The following is an 8514-nucleotide window of genomic DNA, read 5'->3' on the forward strand; positions in this document are numbered from 1 at the left end:
CAACACACATTCTGTTGATGTTTCATATAAGTTTACATCCCATTTGCAATTAGCCATGCTCTCCAGACATCAAATTGCTAGGCTAAATGTCAAATTTCCCCAAATCCATGGGTTTAAAACATTAAACACACATAATAATAGGAGCTAATGGCAGAGACACATTTCCTGGACCAAAGGTCAGGAGGGTAGAGGAAGACATCATGCTGGAAGCGCTGGAGGGCTTTTGCAGCCTCCTGATTTTTGAAACCCCACGGTCTGTTATCACAGCTCCACAGAACACTAGATATTTAATGTCACTCGCAAAAGACTTGAAACATCAATTACTCTTAAAAAAAGGTTGTTGATTTGTATAGCAATTGTTACGTTAATGCATTAATAAAACCTTAAAGATTAACTGTATTAATGCGGAACATGGAAATGACCAAATGTCTGCTCCCTGGTCAGAAGCTCCATGAACACCAAGGCTAGACCCCCTGCAATGCCACCTAATTATATAGAAAAGGTGAACTGGTGTAGCTTAATTGTTTAGAGGGGTGTTGGTGGTCTCCCCTGATAAGTGTGTGTAAGGCTTACAAGGCAAGGCAGTTTCTTTTCTTTTAGACTGCACAGTTTTCCTATTTGTTCCACCTTTCTCCTGACACATTTTTCTCCTAATAGGTCTCCATAGCACTTTGGAATACTAGAAATATAACTGTTCTACTACAAGGACAGAATTCTATTACACAGAATGTTGTTAACCGATACATAAAATCATATCTTTTTTCAGGATAAAATGCTCTCTGTGAACTTTCTTTTCATTCTTTTAGTACGCATGTAAATAATATATTTGTAAAGAAACACGTTTAATTTGAAGGTTTTGCCAAATAAAGGTTGTGTTAGATATGGCAGGGCTGGGTGGTTAGAATTCCCTCCCTGCCTAATTGAAATTCATGTGCAGCATGTGGCCAGGTGTTGATTGACTAATTGGCTATCAATTAACTCTGTCCACATGCCTTTAAAAAGGAGCTGAAAAGCCAGTACTTAGTTCTTGGTTTTCCATGTGTTGTTCTTTGTCAGCAAGCTGGAAATGAATTGGTTGGGAAGCCTCACGTCTGCGTGTAAGAATCAGGTTGAGCAAACAGAGCAACCACTCATGATCACTGCGTGTGTTAACTAAATGGTAAGGCATCTTGAACTCTGGTAGTACCGGTAATTTAAAAATGTAAAATGAGATAGAGATATATATATATATATATATATATATATATATATATATATATATATATATATGCTGGATTTGAACCAGCATGAGGACCAAGCTTTGTGCTAAACATTCAACATGATACCACTCAACCATTAAAGCAGTCATGCTTCAAGGTTCATAATACCTTACATATATGTTTTTTTTTTTCCTTCATGCACTTGCACATCAAACAATTCCTATAAGATTGTACGACATTCAAAATTGAACAATGTCACGTTAGGTTATTTATTTGGACAGTGTGGGTAAAATCATTACGTATCGTTACTGCCAATGTATGACACTTCAAAGCATTCCTAAAAGGAACACTCACAGGACACATGTTATGGTTCAACTGAACCAAATGAACCTCTGCTTCGTGACACTGTTTGCCTCACTTGGTTCATGTAGGGTCGAACCAGGTGAACCTTAATTCCCATCACTAGCTGAACCCCTGGATGGCAAACTTTAGTTTTTAGCTGTTTACCCACTAGGACTACCATTGTTGGTATGCTATATATATATATATATATATATATATATATATATATATATATATATATTGTAACAGGGGGTCCTGAGGTGGGCCGGAGAGATGGGCGGGGCCGGGACCCTGACTGTTCCTCACCAACCCGGAAGGAAGCGCCCCGTGGAGTCAGCACACTGGAGTGAACGGGAGAACCCAGCCTGTACTTTTCCATCCAGCGAGGTTACCCGTGGTTAGGCTGGGGCCATGCCCCCTTCCTTCCAGAATGTTCCGATCCCTGGACTGAGGCCCCTGGGCTGGGGGATTTCCATCCAGCTGCCATTTGGGGAAATTCCAGCTGGGTGAGGTGTCTGTTCTGGATTGGCTGGAATGGGCACTGCCTCACTCAGCTCTCTTATAAAAGGGACTGAAGCTGGACCCCGGGGTCGGACTGAAAGAAGGAGAACAGAACGGGTGGACAACAGCCAACGAGTAAGAAAGCTAAAGAGAAGAGAGAGCTGACTTGTGAAAGCGTGAGCTGTGCCTGACAGCAGCTTTGTTAAGTGATTATTGAAGCTAAAACAAAAATAAAAGTTTTAGCCTTGAACTTGCCTTGTGTCCTTTACATCGCCATATATATATATATATATATATATATATATATATAACACACACACACACAGTTGTAATCAGACGTTTACACACCCCAATGTAAATTTATAATTTCAAGAAATGTCTTGAAAACAAAGAATTTTAGGAAAAATCTTTTAAGGAAAGTTGATGAGGAAAAAAAGTAACGAGAAATACATTTAGATAGTCTAGAATTATTTATTTTTGCAAAACTCCAAAAATGGTAATTCCAAAGTATTCATACCCTTTGAAGCTATGATAGAATTGTCTACAAGGTGCTAGAAATTTCAATATGAGAATTCTAGAAAAGTCTAAATAATGCTGGATTGTAGGTGAACATTCTTAGAGAGTATAAAAGGGTTAGGCATAGGATGATTGCTGTCATTACCAATAAGTCAATATGGGAAAAAGTAAAGAGCTCTCTGAAGACCTTAGGCAGAAAATGATTTATTGTCATAAAGCTGGAGAAGGACACAAGAAGATTTCCAAGCATCTGAGTATTCCAATTTCAACTATTGTTTCTATTATCAAGAAGTACAAGACTCATGGTACTGTCGCAACGCTCAATTGCTAATCCCAGGCAGTTGACACTAATTAAATAAATAATTACACCTGTTGCTGTGCAAACACAGCCACACCCACATGTATCTGGCAAGGACAGAAATTAACCCTGTCTCTGCCAAACCCCAACACGTTCTTTTTTATATATCATTTAAGTGTGCTAGTTTTTTTTTTATTTTAAATGTAATTATTACATTCAAACTTTGGAATATATGCTAAAGTATTCAAGCAAAACCCAAACAAAAAGAACAAAAAACACGTTCCCTTTGGACTTTCAGCCTAGAGTCACAAACATTATTATGCCCTCTCTGTTACAAAACACATGTGCCCCCAGGTCATTCTCCCCTTCGTCCTGAGAATGAATACATATATATAGAAACTATTCCTGCTTATCGCCTACCTTTTTAAGGAAAACCCCTGAATTCTGGAGGGGCGACCACTCTTTGTCTGTGACCCTCTGTTTCCCACTGAAGTCTTGTGCAGCAAGTGTTAAAATAGTTCCTTGTCTCAGGTCAGTGGTTGGTCTCTGGTCAGGCTGAGGTGGAGGTGCTGCTGGATCAGCCACTGGCCTGCTTGTGAATGGAAGACACTGTAAGAGAACTGAAATACAAATCTGGATTAGTCCCAGGATTCCAAGTGGCAGCTGAATCTAGTTAAATCAGGTAAATTAGGTTTTTAATTATATATTTAGAGATTTATTTAAAAATATTATGTCCCCTTTTTAAACCAAGCGTTCTGAGCGTCATCAGAATTTGTTTTTAAACCAAAATATAAGTTAATTCTTCTTTCAAGTCAGACAGACTTAAAAACAACATGCTTTTTGGAAAGTATTCCACCAAAACCAAAGAACAAAACATTGCAAACATCTGGCAACCAAAATCAAAGGGCTGGATCTTCATAAATGTATTGGTATTCAAATGCAGTTGTCTGATAAATGTTTTTTTGTTTTGCTGTTATTTTTTTTTGGGGGGGGGGTATTGCTTATGTATTGTTTTGTATATGTTTACACTGTATTTTTTAATTATAGGCTCCAACAGCAGTACATTATTTCTAATTCCTCAATAGTTTAAACAACACAGTAGCTGGCACTATAATTAGAGGCTATACAGTAATGAATATGGCCATTAGATGGTATTAACATTAAACCACCACAAAGAAATAATTAAATAAATAATAACATGACAAAACCTACCCCACAAAGAAAAGGGCTGTGCTGGACTGTACCTCACAATGCCCAGGTAAAATGTGTGCTCTGACTCACTTATACACCCACCACATTTCTCCACTAAGGTGCTGTGGAACAGAATTCAATAGATAGGAAAGCAGTTAAAGTGTTGAAATGTTCATTAACAATATCTCCATTGTTAGAATGGCCACGTAATGGCTGTTGTGCTCTGATAGTAATATGGAAAGGCATCTGTGTAAATGTTTATTGGAGTGACTGGCAATCCATTGTGGATCGTGATACAAACGATTACTCAGACACCTACCTTATGCCTGCACACCTGCTGGCACAAGGACTCTTCAGTTTTACATTGCTAGTTAAAACCAAGTTATGCAACCCTAAAGCACAATGGTATTAGGTAAGCTTTTTCTCCAGTGCAACGATTTAAAAAAAACAAAAAAAAAACAAAAACAAAAAAAACAATCTGATCCCAGTTTTCTTAGATTAGCAGTTTGTTTGTTTTTTTTTTACTGGGAAAGAAAGTTTTGAAAACTTAATCTGAAGTGCCATAAAAAGACACTTGGTATGGGCGAGTTAGCTTGACTAATGTACTGTGTTTAGAATCACTGAAGTCATCACTTCCTCCAGGTATCTTTTTTAAACTAAGATGTTTAACGTCCCCCAGTGGGCTCAATAGAGCTCTTAGAAACTTTTCAAAGTACAGATGGTACACCAAAGTGTTAACCTGTGTGTCGTCCGTCCCCCTTCCCATAGGGGCATACGGAGTGTTGCATTGGGACAGGTTCATGTTTACACTCTGGTGCCGGTTTTTCAAAACTTTGGTAATCGGAGTTCTGCGTTTGATCTGGATTATATTGTGCAATTGGGTTTTTCAAAATTTAAAGAGCAGTATTGTATACAACAGTAAGTGTGATCCTACTGCGGAGGTGGATTTAGCTTTTAAATGATCATAGAACAGCGATATTTTGTTTGAATTGTCATAGCAAACACACACTGTGTGTCAAAATCGAATGTTACAATATCATATTTACATATTTATTAAAGTTTTGTATCCATGCAAGCAAAAAGGAAAACACGTATTGCTTTAATTAAAAAGAAAAAAAAGCATACGCATACACCAACAGTTGTTTGCATGCGTTAAATGCCTCTTAATTTAACATAACATATAAATAATACTGACTATAGAGTTTCGCACTGATCAAAGAAGTTTCTAAGATAATGAAATGCATTCTAGTATAGGGAGACAACATGTATTTAATGGGCTAGCTCAGTCAATGCAGGTGAAAATACACCTCAGTAAAGTGCTGTCCAAGCATGTAACAGCTTGAACTCGTTTGTTATGCATTCATTTGTAACTTTAACTGGAACGGTTTATTCCAGGGCTTTTGTAAAAATTCCCAGTGTGGTCAGGAGATGCAAATATATTGCGCTGAAATCCTGCTTATGAACATGTGATGACAAACTTAACTACTGTAACCAGAAATTATTTGTACAACATTTCTGATTAATGCAATTTGCTTCTCTTAAAGAGACAGCCCCTAGAATTAACCGTATAGTTGGACCCTGCTGCTTTATAGGTTCCAAAGGGGGACTTTTATTCTAGGGGCCTGGGCATGTCTGTTTGAAGGAAAGGGGCTTTTTTTTTTTTCCTTCAGTTTTCATTATTTGTGTGTCTCCCCCAGCTGGACATAACCTGAAAATGTATCTCTGTATTCTGTATTGATTGCAAAGCCATAAAATATGTACAGAGTAAATCACCTTCCTTTATTATGACCAGCCACTCACACCTTTTATTTGTTGATTCGCAACCTTGGATGCTTATGTGTGGTCAATTAAATCACTTTCATACTATGAAGTTCTTTGATCTAGGCAAATATTTGCGGTTAGACACAGTGCAATTAACATTCTAGAAAAATAATATTGAATCCATTCTTTATTGAGCATCCTGGTCACCCTGATAGTTATTTTAGACATATAAATTACAATCTACAGTGCACTTTACCTGGAATTACATTGAATTTAAATAAAACATTAGAAATGAACTATAAATTATGCTAACTGGCTTTACCTAGGGCACAACATGCAAAACCATGTCTAAAACAATGCTAAACAATTAGCCATTTGTGTTATTTTAAGGCTCCTTTATTTAATTAATCTAGTAAAACTACCAGTTTCAATATGCAAAACAATTTGTAAAACAAAAAAATAATGACCTAGAATGACCAATCTATAATTCAGCCAAGTAAAACCACGTAAAACAATTATAATAAAACAAAGAAAATCGTCTCAATAGAAAAGTATCCATGTGAAATAAAATACTCACCAAACTACTGATTTCAAGTGCTCTCGTTCGTCATATCCCACAGTGCTGTGCCTGCTCTTCGTACACTGCTTTTTACTGTGTGACTTCCAATTTAGTCTATAAGGAACCCGTAAAGTTTCCATGAATTAAAATTTAAAAAATATCAAAAAACTCTAGACAAAAGTACAAAACATGGTGTGCATGGAGTTAAAAAGTTTACTGCTGATTACTGCACACCAGTATTGCTCTGAAAAGACACTGTATGTGTTTGTACTGTTTTCTTTGTTACTAAAATATTGCTGTCAATATTCAGTCATATTCCCATTAAATCTGACTGATAACATTAAGTGTAGCCAGTGGGCAATTATTAACTGGATAATTAGAAAATCCATGGTTTTTTTTTTTTGGGGGGGGGGGGGGGGGGTCCTTTGTTCTGGTACAGACTGTGTGGTCTTGAATTAAGAAGAGTAACACACTGATGTGTTCTCCATCAGTATACAAACAGATTTTCTACAAAATGGACCATGTTAATACTGCTCCTGGACTTGCCATATTTCGCCTTTTTCTTGAACGTGAACCAGTAAACTTTCCACAAGCGCATCAAAGTGCAGTGCTTACATGCACACAGTCTTTCTCCTTTTTTGCCAGTATTTGTACAAAGTTTCACAATGCTGTACAAGGAGAACTGAAAATAGGAAACCTGTTCAAAACAGCACTTCCGGTGTAGTGTTAGAAAGTGGTACACCGTCAGAATGTGGTATGCGTACCTAAAGCTTTGGTACGCATACCACATGCAGATGCTTTTATCCAAGGCGACTTACAGAGACTAGGGTGTGTGAACTATGCATCATCTGCAGAGTCACTTACAACAACATCTCACCTAAAAGATGGAGCACAAGGATGTTAAGTGACTTGCTCAAGGTCACACAGTGTCAGTGAGCGAACCAGGATTTGAAACAGGGACCTCCTGGTTATAAGCCCTTTTCTTTAACCACCGGACCACACTGCCTCCTATGAAACGTGATACGTTGTTACATTGAAAGTGGTACGCTGTCATATTTTGGTATAGGTGCAATCAATTGATGGGTATTTTCCTATTGTCAGACATACATTTACCATTAATTATACATTATTTTTTTGCAAACTTAAACTGGAAACAGACAATCAATTTCTCTAAAAAGAAAAAACAATTCACAACAAGCACGATAAAATGAGAAGTCCACCGCAAAGTTGCACAAGTAAAAAAATGTACAAGACCCAAAGTATTACATATGAAAAATATTTGCATACTATTTTCTTAATGGTGGAAATATATGATAAATTACATTAACAACGATGTAAAAGACTGGAAAATATGATAAATTAAATTTAAAAAGATGTAAAAGACCAAAAACAGCATAACGTACCAGATTTGAATGGTCACTTCCCTGCTATCTTAGTGGAAGTTGTTTAGGCATAGTTTAGGCATGCGCGAGCAAGCACAGTGCGCGGCATACCACTTTTTACTGCATACCTGAAAATAACACTACACCGGTTCCAATTCTATTGCATTCAGTGGCAAAAAGCTACGACTGCCGTGGTGATGCTGCACTGCTGTTTTGTAAACTCAATACTTTCTTTTTCCAACAGAGAGCGCCAGAGAACTTTTACAGATTTCCAACTGTACTGTACTGTATTTTAATTAACAGGATGATGAATGCAGTACCACACACATATTGTAGTCTGTTAGACGCCCTTATCCAGGGCAACTTACAGTCGTAAACAAAAAATACATTTCAAGAATCACAGTATAAGTATTAATGCAATTAAGAGCAAGATAAAATACAATGACTTCAGTTCTAGTAAGTACAAGTACAGTAGTGTGTAAAAGTTTCAGGAAGGTGTGAAAAAATGCTGTAAAGTAAGAATGCTTTCAAAAATAGACATGTTAATAGATTATATTTATCAATTAACTAAATGCAAAGTGAGTGAACAGAAGAAAAATCTAAATCAAATCCATATTTGGTGTGACCACCTTTTGCCTTCAAAACAGTATCAATTCTTCTAGGTACACTTGCACAAAGTCAGGGATTTTGTAGGCATATAGTCAGGTGTATGATTAAACAATTAAACCAAACAGGTGCTAAAGATCATCAATTCAATATGTAGGT

General features: G+C 37.0%; 1 long non-coding RNA gene across 1 annotated transcript; it reads left to right on the forward strand.

Moving 5' to 3' along the window:
* Window positions 1-1042: 1042 nt before the first annotated feature.
* Window positions 1043-2292, forward strand: LOC131697363 (uncharacterized). Its single transcript, XR_009307195.1, has 2 exons — window positions 1043-1159; window positions 1791-2292. It is a non-coding gene; the product is annotated as an uncharacterized LOC131697363 (long non-coding RNA).
* The last annotated feature ends 6222 nt before the right edge of the window (window positions 2293-8514 follow it).

The sequence above is a fragment of the Acipenser ruthenus genome, chromosome 14, assembly GCF_902713425.1.
Source record: "Acipenser ruthenus chromosome 14, fAciRut3.2 maternal haplotype, whole genome shotgun sequence".
Classification (NCBI taxonomy): Eukaryota; Metazoa; Chordata; class Actinopteri; order Acipenseriformes; family Acipenseridae; genus Acipenser; species Acipenser ruthenus.